The sequence below is a fragment of the Balaenoptera musculus genome, chromosome 15 (genome assembly GCF_009873245.2).
Source record: "Balaenoptera musculus isolate JJ_BM4_2016_0621 chromosome 15, mBalMus1.pri.v3, whole genome shotgun sequence".
Lineage (NCBI taxonomy): Eukaryota > Metazoa > Chordata > Mammalia > Artiodactyla > Balaenopteridae > Balaenoptera > Balaenoptera musculus.
Window position 1 is genome coordinate 83,594,423 of NC_045799.1, and position 12,670 is coordinate 83,607,092.

The 12,670-nt window shown below is 44.9% G+C and overlaps 1 long non-coding RNA gene across 1 annotated transcript; it reads right to left on the bottom strand.

Moving 5' to 3' along the window:
• Window positions 1-2,334: 2,334 nt before the first annotated feature.
• Window positions 2,335-4,721, bottom strand: LOC118881446. The gene is made up of 3 exons (XR_005016530.1): window positions 4,639-4,721; window positions 3,488-3,670; window positions 2,335-2,433 (listed from the first exon to the last, which is right to left on the bottom strand). It is a non-coding gene; the product is annotated as an uncharacterized LOC118881446 (long non-coding RNA).
• Window positions 4,722-12,670: the final 7,949 nt, after the last annotated feature.

The following is a 12,670-nucleotide window of genomic DNA, read 5'->3' on the forward strand; positions in this document are numbered from 1 at the left end:
AATTTGACTACAGTAGGTACCACAATCTAAATGGAATCATACAATAGGTGTCCTTTTGAGTCTGCCTTATTTCACTTAGCATAACTTTTTTCAAGGGTGTGTTTGTGTTTAAAGTTAAAAAAGCAACCGCAGGCACTTCCCAAAGGAAAATACTCTGTTTGCCTGCAACCTTTGAAGACAAAGCCTGACTCTGGGGGTTGCCACCGGAGTTGAAGGAGGCTGACACCTGCACCCCTAAAACAATGGGGAGAGCGCCAAGACCAAGTGATTCCCAAAGACAGAGAAATGGATCAGACCCAGTGAGCTAAGCCAGCAGATGCACAGGGTTGACCCAAAAGAGGTTAGTGGACTCTTTCTTTAACTTACATTTTGGGGGATGCCTTTCTGGGTCAGGTATATGCTGTTAATCATTGATGAAGGTAAACTTTCTAGTTTAAAAAAAAAAGAAATCTTGGTTCTAGAAAAGAATTCACCGTTCATAGATGTCCATAGAAATTCTCAGTTTTTCTTCTTTCCTTTTCACCCCAGAGAGCTTCATTGAACAGAAGCAGCGCCTGTCTTTCCTAGATTCAAGCTATTTAACAAGCAGCTATTTTTGCTAATCTTTTGGATTACTCTTTCTAATTGCCTGAGAAACGGCGCCTTAAAAAGGAAAAATTTCTGCCTTAGAACTTATACCAGGTTGAAAATAGTCATGATCAGTTAAAAAAAGAATAATGCTGCGTAAGTACCCAAACGATTTACCTTAAAAACTGGTCCAACTGGCTAAAAGTAACCTCTAAACAAATAACAAAACCTGGACGAGGACCCGTGGAAGAACCAGAGCCAACAGATTCTTCAGAAGTGAGGCTAGAGGATTGACCAGCTCTTGGCTTAGTTTGATCTGGTGCAAAGATCAAAGGCTGGTGCAGGTCCCTAAAGACAACAGCAACAAAAGCAAAAATAAACAAATGGGCCACATCTAACTCAAAAGCTTCTGCACAGCAAGGTAAAGCATCCACGAAATGAAAAGGCAACCTCCAAAATGGGAGAAAATATTTGCAATCAGCCATCTGATAAGGGGTTAATATCCAAAAGATGTAAAGAACTCACACAATTCAATAGAGTAAAAAAAAAAAAATCTGATTTAAAACTGGGCACAAGGGGCTTCCCTGGTGGTCCAGTGGTTAAGAATCCACCTTCCAACGCAGGGAATGTGGGTTTGATCCCTAGACGGAGAACTAAGATCCCACGTGCCTCAGATCAACTAAGACCACGCGCCACAACTTCTGAGCACTCGAGCCACAACTAGAGAGGCTGTGTGCTGCAACGAAGATCGCATGCAACTAAGACCCTACGCAGCCAAAAATAAATAAATAAATATTTTAAAAATGAAAAAATAAAACTGGGCACAAAAACTGCATATACATTTTTCCAAGGAAGATATACAAATGACCCACAAGTACATAAAAGGGGCTCAGCATCACTCATCATCAGGGAAATGCAAATCAAAACCACAATCAGATATCACCTCACATCTGTTAGGATAGCGATTATCAAAAAGGCAAGAGATAACAAGCATTGGCGAGGATGTGGAGAAAAGGGAACTTTTGGACACTGTGGGTAGAAATGTAAATTGGTGCAGCCACTGTGAAAAACTGTTTGGAGAGTCCTCAAAAGAATTAAAAATAGAACTAACATACAATCCAGCAATCCCATTTCTGGGTATATATCCAAAGGACGTTTAAACAGGATATTTTAAAAAAGATATCTTCACTACCATGTTCATCGCAGCATTATTCACAATAGCCAAGATATGGAAACAACCTAAGTGTCCATCAACAGATGAATGGATAAAGAAGATGTGGTGTATATACAATGGAATATTATTCAGCCATGAGAAAGAAGGAAATCCTGTCATTTGTGACAACACAGATGGACCTTGAGGGCACTATGTTAAGTGAAATAAGCCAGAGAAAGACAAATATGGCATGATATCACTTATGTGTGAAATCTAAAAAAAAAAAGTCAAACTCATAGAAATAGAAAGTAGAAGTGGTTGCCAGGGGCTTGGGGGTGGGGAAAATAGGGATCCTCCCCGTGGGCCTCTGAAGCAACAGGGTGGGAGGTGACAGTCTTGGCCCTTTTGTGGCACACCCTCTAGGAAGCACAAAACAATCCTTCAAGGCACCCTTTCCTCGAGAAGCAGAGGGCTCAGAAATGGGGGCCCCAGGTCTGCAGACAACCCTACAGGTGATATGCCCATTGGGTCCAAGGGTGTCCACCTCATCTCAGGCTGCTACAACACAAGACCATAGACTGGGAGGTTTAAACAACAGACATTTATTTCTCATGGTTCTGGAGGTTGGAAGTCTAAGATCAAGGTGTCGGGAGATTCGGTTCTCGGTGAGGGCCCTCTTCCTGGCTTACAGACGGCCATCCTCTTGCTGCGTCCTCCCATGTCAGAGAAAGAGAGAGACAGAGATTGAGAGAGAGAGAGAGAAAATTCCAGTTTCTTCCTCTTTTTATAAAGACATTAATCCTATCATGGGGGCTGTACCCTCAGGACCTCATCTAAACCTAATTGTCTCCCAAAGGACCCACCTCCAAATATCACATGGGGGTCAGAGCTTCAACATATGAATTTGGCGGGCACACAATTCAGTCCATGACAGAGGGTTAAGGTCTGTGGCTGGGGAATCAGAGGGTGGTCAGGGTTTGGAGGCAATCCAAATAAGAGAATAAGGGCGTCCTTGGTGGCACAGTGGTTAAGAATCCGCCTGCCAATGCAGGGGACACAGGTTCGAGCCCTGGTCCGGGAAGATCCCACATGCCGCGGAGCAACTAAGCCCGTGCACCACAACTACTGAGGCTGTGCTCTAGAGCCCGCGAGCCACAACTACTGAAGCCCGCATGCCACAACTACTGAAGCCCGCCCTCCTAGAGCCCGTGCTCCGCAGCAAGAGAAGCCACCGCAATGAGAAGCCCGTGCACCGCAACGGAGAGTAGCCCCCGCTCACCACAACTAGAGAAAGCCCGCGCCTAGCAACGAAGACCCAATGCAGCCAAAAATAAATAAATTAAATAAATAAATTAGAAAACAAACAAAAAAACACAAATAAGAGAATAAGAGAAAGAGGCAGAGACAGAGGCAGAGACAGAGACAGAGACAGAGAGGGCTCAAAGGTCTTCTCATAACCAAGTAAGAAAGGAAGCCGGGGGCCACCAGCCACTTCGTCGAGCTCTATCTCTCAAGATCCCAGAAACTTTGTTATTTCTCCTTTCAAAAAAATTTTTTAAAGTTTTTATTGTGGTAAAATACATAACACGAAATTTACCATGTTTAAGCACATAGTTCAGGGGCATTAAGCACGTTCACACTGTTGTGCAACCATCACCACCAACATCTCCAGGACTTGTTCATCTTCCCAAACTGAAACCCCGCCCCCATTAAATAATAATAACTCCCCATCCCCCACCCCCACCCCCATTTTCTCTTTCTTGCTACCTTGCGTTCTCCTTTCTCTTCACAGTAATTACAGTGACATCTTCAAGATGACAAGCACTCATGTTTGGGGGGATGACCAGGAAGCGGGGAAAGTGTGTCTGATCCGAAGATGGGAATCTCAAGAAATCAGAGTCAGTGCTGGCAGCTCAGAAGGGAAGGACGGCAGGCTGGATCCCAAGAAACCTGGAAGGAAGTGGGAAAAAGGGGGTCAGGCAGCGACCGGCCGGAAGTCTGGGGGACCCTAGGGGCCAGATGGGGTTCAGGGACCCGGAACCACGGGGAAAACGTCGGGCTGCAGCCACCCAGGGAGCGGGAGGGAGCAGGAGAGCTGACTGGGCCTCATCCCCACCACCTGAGACACTTTCATTCTCACTCTAAGTGCTCCCAGTAATTTTCTGTCCAGCTTGGTAGCAATACACCCACTTAAGAGCAAATCCAATTAACGTGGCTTTCCCCCATTTGTCATCTTAAATGGGGTCTTGCTTCCATTAGAACTCATAATGAATTACTTCAAGCAGCAAAGCAAAAATCTGACTCTCATTTCTTATTCTCAGTTTGTTTTAAACAATTGGGTGGTGGTGGTAAGGGTCTTTCTTGGGCAAAGAACCGAGGATGGCAAGGCGGCCTCGGGTGCTAAGGGCTGCGGTGGGAGCTGGCCGTCAGCCACAAAGGGGAGGACTTGGACTTGGATGATGTGGTGAGGGCACAGGAGCCACTGGGCGAGGCGATGGGTACAGGCGGGACCAGACTTTCAGCCTGCCTGCTTTTATAGAGCAGACGCATTTAATGGCTGGATTCATCTGAGACTGGAGGGCTTTGGATCTTATGAGTTGGAAGGACAAGGGGTTTAGGGGTGCTCCGGTCTCTGCCCAGGGCAGGGAGGTGAAATCCTGCTCCTCCAGCCCAGGTACTGCATCTCAAACGTGCATGTTGCAAACTGCAGCTCCTAGGGCAGGCCTGGCCGGCTCACCGCAGGGGCTCGGCAACTCTTCGTGAACCAGTTAGCTGGGACTGAGAGGGGGCTCCTGTGATAAAAGCATCCATCCAAGGAGCTGGCAGTATAGTAAGCAAGAGTTTGAGAGCCGCTTCCAGCACTTTCCGGCATGCCTCCATCCCCCTCCCCCACCCCCGGGAGATTTCTCAGCACTCACAGGCAGTCTGGCTTGAGTGTCACTTTTCTCCCCAACCCATGGATGTGCCAGGTCGACTCCTGTCTTGTTTATCCTTAGACTCTGACACAGTTGCAATGAAATGAAGACATTCGCTTCTTATTGCAAATCCTGGAAAACCAAAATTACTGTTGCCAAACGCTTGGAGCCCTGGCCTGTCGGCTTCAGTCTGCTGTACGAAATTCTTAATCACCCATTGGGCCAGTGAACCAAATTCTGTTGTCTCTTCTAATCGTTTGAAGGCTATGAGTGTGTTTCCCTAATGAGATGCCCTCACCCTTTTTATGAGCCTCACGGAGCCCAGGACAGAGTTCAAGCAGATGGAGGGTAGTATTACTCATACTTGACCATATTTTGTTCACGACATATAAACATCCAGGATCACCCAGATCTAGCCAGTCTGACTATTTTGCTGCATAGTTTCGAAGAGATGCCGTGCTTTCAGACTGAAGAAAGTAGGCTTAGAATAAGTGCTCTGATGTTCTATTGTGAAATAGGAGAAGGACTGTCCTTCCCAGCCCATCTCCCGGGGACATTGCAGGCCTGGCAGGAAAGCATTCACTTCCTGCCCATGACTGTGAGATGCATTATGTCACAGCGGGGATAACTTCCAAATCCTATTTTTAGAGGTGATGAGGGGGAGGCCAAGTCCAGCCTCGAGCTGGAAGGAACCCAAGGGTTCCTCCGTGAGCCCGAAGGTCTAGGGGGCAACGGCCTCCAAGACCCGCCCCAATCCCTCACGCTGTCCTCTCTCACGTTTTGAGTCCCCACGTGGCTCTACTGGGCGTGGTACAGGATGTTCTCATGAATCATCTCAAGTCCATTGAACAGTCCCAGCACCAGTGCCAAGGTCGAGCTTTAAACCTGAGTCTGTATTTCCTTCACAGTGTGCTGAACTGTAGCACACACTCTTCTCCTAGAATCCCAGGCTGGGTGACAGCCTAGTACAAGACGACATGTTTCCAAAGGTGCAAGATTGAAAGAGACTTTGAAACTCATTGCTATTGGACAATAAAATGCTTAGAATTCAGCAAAGAAAGGCCAAGGGATCTTCGTTTTAAAATATAGTTTTCTCTGACTCAAAAAGATACATGCGGGCTTCCCTGGTGGCGCAGTGGTTGGGAATCTGCCTACCAATGCAGGGGACATGGGTTCGAGCCCCGGTCTGGGAAGATCCCACATGCCACGGAGCAACTGGGCCCGTGAGCCACATCTACTGAGCCTGCGCGTCTGGAGCCTGTTCTCCGCAACAAGAGAGGCCGCGATAGTGAGAGGTCCGCGCACCGCGATGAGGAGTGGCCCCCGCTTGCCGCAACTAGAGAAAGCCCTCACACAGAAACGAAGACCCAACACAGCCAAAAATAAATAAATAAATAAAAAATTAAAAAAAAAAAAAAAAAAAAGGTACATGCACCCCAACGTTCATGGCAGCACTATTCACAATAGCCAAGACACGGAAGCAACCTAAATGTCCATCAACAGAGGAATGGATAAAGAAGATGTGGTATATATATACAATGGAATATTACTCAGCCATAAAAAAGAATGAAATAATGCCACTTGTAGCAACATGGATGGACCTAGAGATTATCATACTAAGTGAAGTAAGTCAGACAGAGAAAGACAAATATCCTATGCTATCACTAATATGTGGAATATTAAAAAATGATACAAACGAACTTATTCACAAAAGAGAACTAGACCCACAGACATAGAAAACAAACTTATGGTTACCAAAGGGGAAGGGTGGGGAGGGATACATTAGGAGCTTGGGATTAACAGATACAAACTACTATATATAAAATTGAAAAACAAAAAGGATTTACTGTACATCACAGGGAACTATAGTCAATATCCTGTAATAAACTAATAAACCATAATGGAAAGTAATATGAAAAAGAATATATATGTATGTATGTATAACTGAATTACTTAGCTGTACACCTGAAACTAACACAACATTGTAAATCAACTATACTTCAATTAAAAAATTTTTAATTAAAAAATTAAATTAAAATAGAGTTTTGTTTTTTTTTTTTTTATTAATTTATTTATGGCTGTGTTGGGTCTTCATTTTCTGTGCGAGGGCTTTCTCTAGTTGCGGCAAGTGGGGGCCACTCTTCATCGCGGTGCGTGGGCCTCTCATTATCGCGGCCTCTCTTGTTGCAGAGCACAGGCTCCAGACGCGCAGGCTCAGTAACTGTGGCTCACGGGCCTAGTTGCTCCGCGGCATGTGGGATCTTCCCGGACCAGGGCTCGAACCCGTGTCCCCTGCATTGGCAGGCAGACGCTCAACCACTGCGCCACCAGGGAAGCCCCTAGAGTTTTAAATTTTCAAAATCATGTGAAATAAAGACAAAGAGAGGATGCCAGTCTCTGTCACAGAAGGCCTTCCATGCACGTGGCCCTTGTTCAACTTTCATGTCTTTCCTTCAGAGAGAACGACGACTGCCCTCGTTGTGAAGGTGAATTTTATGTGTCAGCTTTACTGGGCCCAGGGATGCCCAGATAGCTGGTGAGACATTATTTCTGGTTGTATCTGTGAGGGCGTTTCTGGAAGGGATTAGCATCTGTATCAGTCGACTGAAAACGATGGGCTCAAACTGGGCTGGCATCATCCAATCCACTGAGGGTCTGGATAGGACAAAAAGGGCAGAGGAAGGATATTTTCAACCCCTTCCTGAGCTGGGACATCCATCATGTCCTACCCTCAGACATCCAAGCTCTGGTTTCTGGTCCAGGAGCGTTAAGCCACTCACTTTCCCAGTTCTCTAGCTCACAGACGGCACATATCATAGCATATCTCAGCCTCCATAATTACATGAGCTGATTCCCATAATAAATCTCCTCTCCTGTATCCACGTATATCCTACTAGTTCTGTTTCTCTGGAGAACCCTGACTGATACACTTGTGAATAAGATTAAAAGGCAGAGATTAAGACAATCCCTTTTTGTAAACACTTACAGAAAACCATGTGCAAACTCGTGATCTTTTTCCCCCCTCACTTCAAGAGAATGGGGTGTTTGCCTTATATTGATGGGTGTTAAAAGTAAAAAAAAAGCACACACCATATTATATTAAAGATCTTGAAGAAGGAAAATTGTCACATGTCTGTCTGTGACGGGCTATCCAACAGAACTTTCTGTGATGGTGGAAATGTTCTTTTTCTGCACTGCCTAAAGCAGTGGCCACTAGCCCCGTACAGCTGTCGAGCCCTTGAAAGGTAGCTATTGTAAGAACTGAATTTTAGATTTTATTTATTTTAATTAAAATTTAAGTAGTCACATGTAGTAGCATCTACTCTATTTGGATAGGACAGGTATAATGTCCATAACTTTAGATCCATTCAAGATCATTTTTTTTTTAGTCTTTGACCACGGGTGGAAAAGTCTGAGGCTGGTGTGGCCGGTGCAGCCTGAGGTCAGTGAAGATTCAAGTATGATGCGGAAGGTCTGACGTTCATCCTTTAAGACCCCCATCAACACCAAAAAGTGAACAGCGCCGTCCTCTCCAGACAAAACCTGGATTCTCTGATGTAACACCTGTCATTTTCCCAAGCAGAAAGTCAAATATCAAATATCAGTACTTTCGTAAGAGCTGAGAGTTCCCATTTCCCCATTCACGCCCCTCGTACCTCCAGCCTTTCACTTCATTACATAACGAGGAACCAAGAACTGGGCTCTCCAATCTGAAGGGCTTGGTTTCATTCCCTCGTTGTCTCCAGCACCTACTAGGACGCCTGGTGTACAGTAGGTGCCCAATCAGCATTTGCGGAATGTTGAATGACTATCTTGGAAGGAAGTGACAAAGGAAAAAGCAAAACAGAACAGCATGAACAACGAACTGTGTTCTTCAACTGTTGAAATCACGTCTCTGCCGGTTACCAGCTATGCCGTCTGGCCTCCGTGGGTACTCAAATGTAAGAGATCGTTCTGACTGGGAGAGCTGCTGCCTCTTCCCGCTGCAGGGGTGGGAGGACAATGAATGCATGTTATTAGCTATCCAAATGGTCTGCTGCCTGATGGTGGTTGAAATATTCTTAGGAGTTTGAACATTATCGTTAGTTTCTCTTTTAATAAAACATCCTCATTCTAACACAACTTAAGAGAACAGTAAATATGGGGATAAACCATGTTCATAAAGATAGGAGTTTTATAACACAAAGACAAGAGTTTCATGAGAAACTCAGGCCAGATTTTGGGATCTTGCAAAATCTCTCTGAGGAGCTTTGCATCTTGTGTGTGTGAATCAAGGAGAGAGGGAGCCATATCCGAGCAATTTTTCCCCAAGAGACCCAAACGGAAACATCCCACAAAGAGGAAGCCTGGAGTTTATTCAAACTGCTTTTATTTTAATAAGTCCTAAGTGGTACTGAGAACATTTCCAAGAAATTAAATCGCTTGTAAGCTATTTATATATACTCTATTATCCCAATTCATCATTTTAAAAAATTCCAGTAGATCTTTTACCAAAATGCACCAGAAAGAGCAATCATTCATTGACATTACAGAATAATAGCCGTTCCCAATATTTTAACGGATTCTGACGTTTTAAGAATATTTCACTACGAGCCACCAAAGAAATCTAAAGCTGTGATTTCTGTAGTGAAAAAAACGACTCGTTGGTGTGGCAGATTTCTCTTTAAGGGTCGCCAAGAGGCTCTCACACATGGACCGGGCTCAGGACAAGCTCACTGTGGCCCAAGCTAGATCAGCACAGACCCAGGCCCTTCTGAAGGGGCCTGCCAGGGTTCAGCCGCTCTGGGCAGAAGTGAATACTCTGACGAAACCACTGCTCTTGTTTTTTGTTTTGTTTTTTTAAAATTAATTAATTTATTATTTATTTTTGGCTGTGTTGGGTCTTCGTTGCTGCGTGCGGGCTTTCTCTAGTTGTCGTGAGCGGGAGCTACTCTTCGTTGCGGTGCGCGGGTTTCTCGTTGCGGTGGCTTCTCTTGTTGCTGAGCACGGGCTCTAGGCATGCGAGCTTCAGTAGCTGTGACATGTGGGCTCAGTAGTTGTGGCTCGCGGGCTCTAGGGCGCAGGCTCAGTAGTTGTGGCTCGCGGGCTTAGCTGCTCCGCGGCATGTGGGATCTTCCCGGACCAGGGCTGGAACCCGTGTCCCCTGCATTGGCAGGCGGGCTTTTAACCACTGCGCCACCAGGGAAGCCCCACCACTGCTCTTGTTGATACGGTGTGAAAATGTGGTTTCATACTGAAAGTCGCTTTCCCGAATAAACACAAAACCACCAAATTCATTTTTCTAGCACATGGACCTTCTTGTTTCAAAGCACCAGCTAAGGGTATTGATTTAAAGAGTTACAATCTTATCACTCTTGCTGAGCTTAACAAACCACAATGAACTAAACCAGTGCCAGCATTTTTACGTTCATTTTTGCTTAAGAATTTGGATAAACAGAATAACTGGGAAAAAAACCCCAAGACTTTCCCTGAAACAAGACACACCCTAAGTGAACACGTGGCTCCCTCTTGTGGCAAAAGCAGACCTCACATGCCCACTGCTGGGCTTGCTTCACACCCCTCCCCATTCATTCCCCTCAAATTAGCCAAGCTACATTCAAATTACCCTGAATTACTAAGATTACTAAAAACACACAGTCTGGGCAGTAGCGTCCCATCCACCGGGGCTGGCTTCAGTTGTTCAGAGGGAGGTGAGAAAGTTCTGTTGAAATTTGCCCAGAGTGATAAAGGCCACTTAGTAAAGTAGCTACTTGACCTTCCCATCCTACATTTGACCTCATCTGCCAACTTAAAATGCAACATGCATATGTACCCTTAGCGTCAAAAATAAGCATTACCTTCAAAACACATCCTATACTGATGGGCAGATTTTTTTTAAAGAAAAATCAGGTTTCTTCAGTCACACCAAGAGCCGTATCAAAGTGTTTAAACTATGAAAAAGTCGGGTTTTCCCACTGAGAGAAGGGGGCTCTCTGGGAGTTAACCCCCAGTCTCCTCCTCACCTGGCAGGTGCCTTGGCCTGAACGATTCTCATCCAGAACGAACCAGGCATTTTCATCCCTTGTTCTGGATCCCACTTCCTCCTCCCAACAAACTAAATCCAGAGCCAGAAGAGTTAAGTCATTTTTGGTGTCATACTCACCATATTAAATGATACAAATGTTAAAAAACGAAACAGCTGATTCCAACCTTCCAAGACCCTTTGTAGAGACAGTGTGAAAATACAGGCAATAAAGAGGCAGATCAGAGAATATAACACATCCAACCCAAATCAATATATACGCAGAACCAAAGGGAGGTGTCTGGTAAGATATTCTTGTTGGGAATCCCTAATCGAGGGAAAAAAGGAGAAGCTGATTTTAACAGAAACTCTAAATGTTTAAATGTTTTAAAATTCACGTATCTGCCAAACTTTGACTTGACACAGTGGAATAGGAAATTTGAACATTAACTTAACCATGAACCCTGCCTACCACTCATCTGGATGCAGGGACCAGAATGTGGTTCAATCTCCTCTCCCAAAGGCAACACAAGGCTGGAAAATGACTTTGTTTCCCTTACCGCTGCAATCTCAGTTTCTAAGTGAATTCAGACAAGTGTATGTTTGCCCCATAGAGAACAAAGTACTTGCATGGAAAATAAGCCAACTCCCCTCTTTTCTCAGATCACTGTCACATAGTCGTAGGTGTTTCTAAACAGGAGTGAGTACTTATCAAGTCATGGGAGGGAGGTGGGGGGGAGTGACAAGGAACAGCACTATATCCTAGCTATGATATCCCCTTACATGTCCTACAAAGAACTGGACCTTTTTTTTTTTAATATAATATTTATTTATTTATTTGGCTGTGCTGGGTCTTAGTTGCGGCTTGCAGGATCTTCGTTGTGGTATGCAGGACTCTTTTTTTTTTTTTTTAGTTGCGGCATGCAGGATCTAGTTCCCTGACAAGGGATCAAACCCAGGTCCCCTGCATTGGGATCGTGGAGTCTTAACAACTGGACCACCAGGGAAGTCCCAGAACTAGACTTTTCGATGCATCTGAGAATTTGGTTGAAAAGAGGCAGCAACGCAACTGTGATGGTTAATTTTACCTCACCTTGACGTGCTAAGTGATGCCCTGATAGCTGGTAAAACATTAATTCTGGGTGTGTGAGAGTATCTCTGAAAGAGATTATTAGAACTTGAATCGGTGGATTGAGTAAAGATCACCCTCATCATTGCAGGTGGGCATCTAAAACGTTGAGGGCCTGAATAGAACAAAAAGGAGAAAGGGCAATTCTGCTCTTTGCTTGAGCTGAAACATCCACCTTCTTCTGCCCTTGGACATTGGTGTCCCTGGTTCTCAGGCCTTAGGACTTGGACTGAATGACACCACCAGCTTTCCTGAGTCTCTTGTTTGCAGATGGCAGATGGTGAGACTTCTCAGCCTCCACAATCACGTAAGCCAATTCCTATCATAAATCTCCTCATATCTTGGGGAGGGGGAAGGGTAAGATGTGACAGGGTGAGAGAGTGGCATGGACATATATATGCTACCAAATGTAAAACAGATAGCTAGTGGGAAGCAGCCGCATAGCACAGGGAGATCAGCTTGGTGCTTTGTGACCACCTAGAGGGGTGGGATAGGGAGGGTGGGAGGGAGGGAGACGCAAGAGGGAAGAGATATGGGAACATATGTGTATGTATAACTGATTCACTTTGTTATAAAGCAGAAACTAACACACCATTGTAAAGCAATTATACTCCAATAAAGATGTTTAAAAAAAATCTCATATCTATATCTGTATATCCTGTTGTTTGTTTTTTAAATATTTATTTATTTATTTATTTGGTTGCACTGGGTCTTAGTTGTGGCAGGCAGGCTCTTTAGTTGCAGCTCTCGGGCTCCTTAGTTGTGGCATGCATGTGGGATCTAGTTTCCTAACCAGGGATCGAACCTGGACCTCCTGCATCGGGAGCTCAGAGTCTTAGCCACTGCTCCACCAGGGAAGTTCCTATTCTATTGTCTGTTTCTCTGGAGAATGACTAATACAGCAA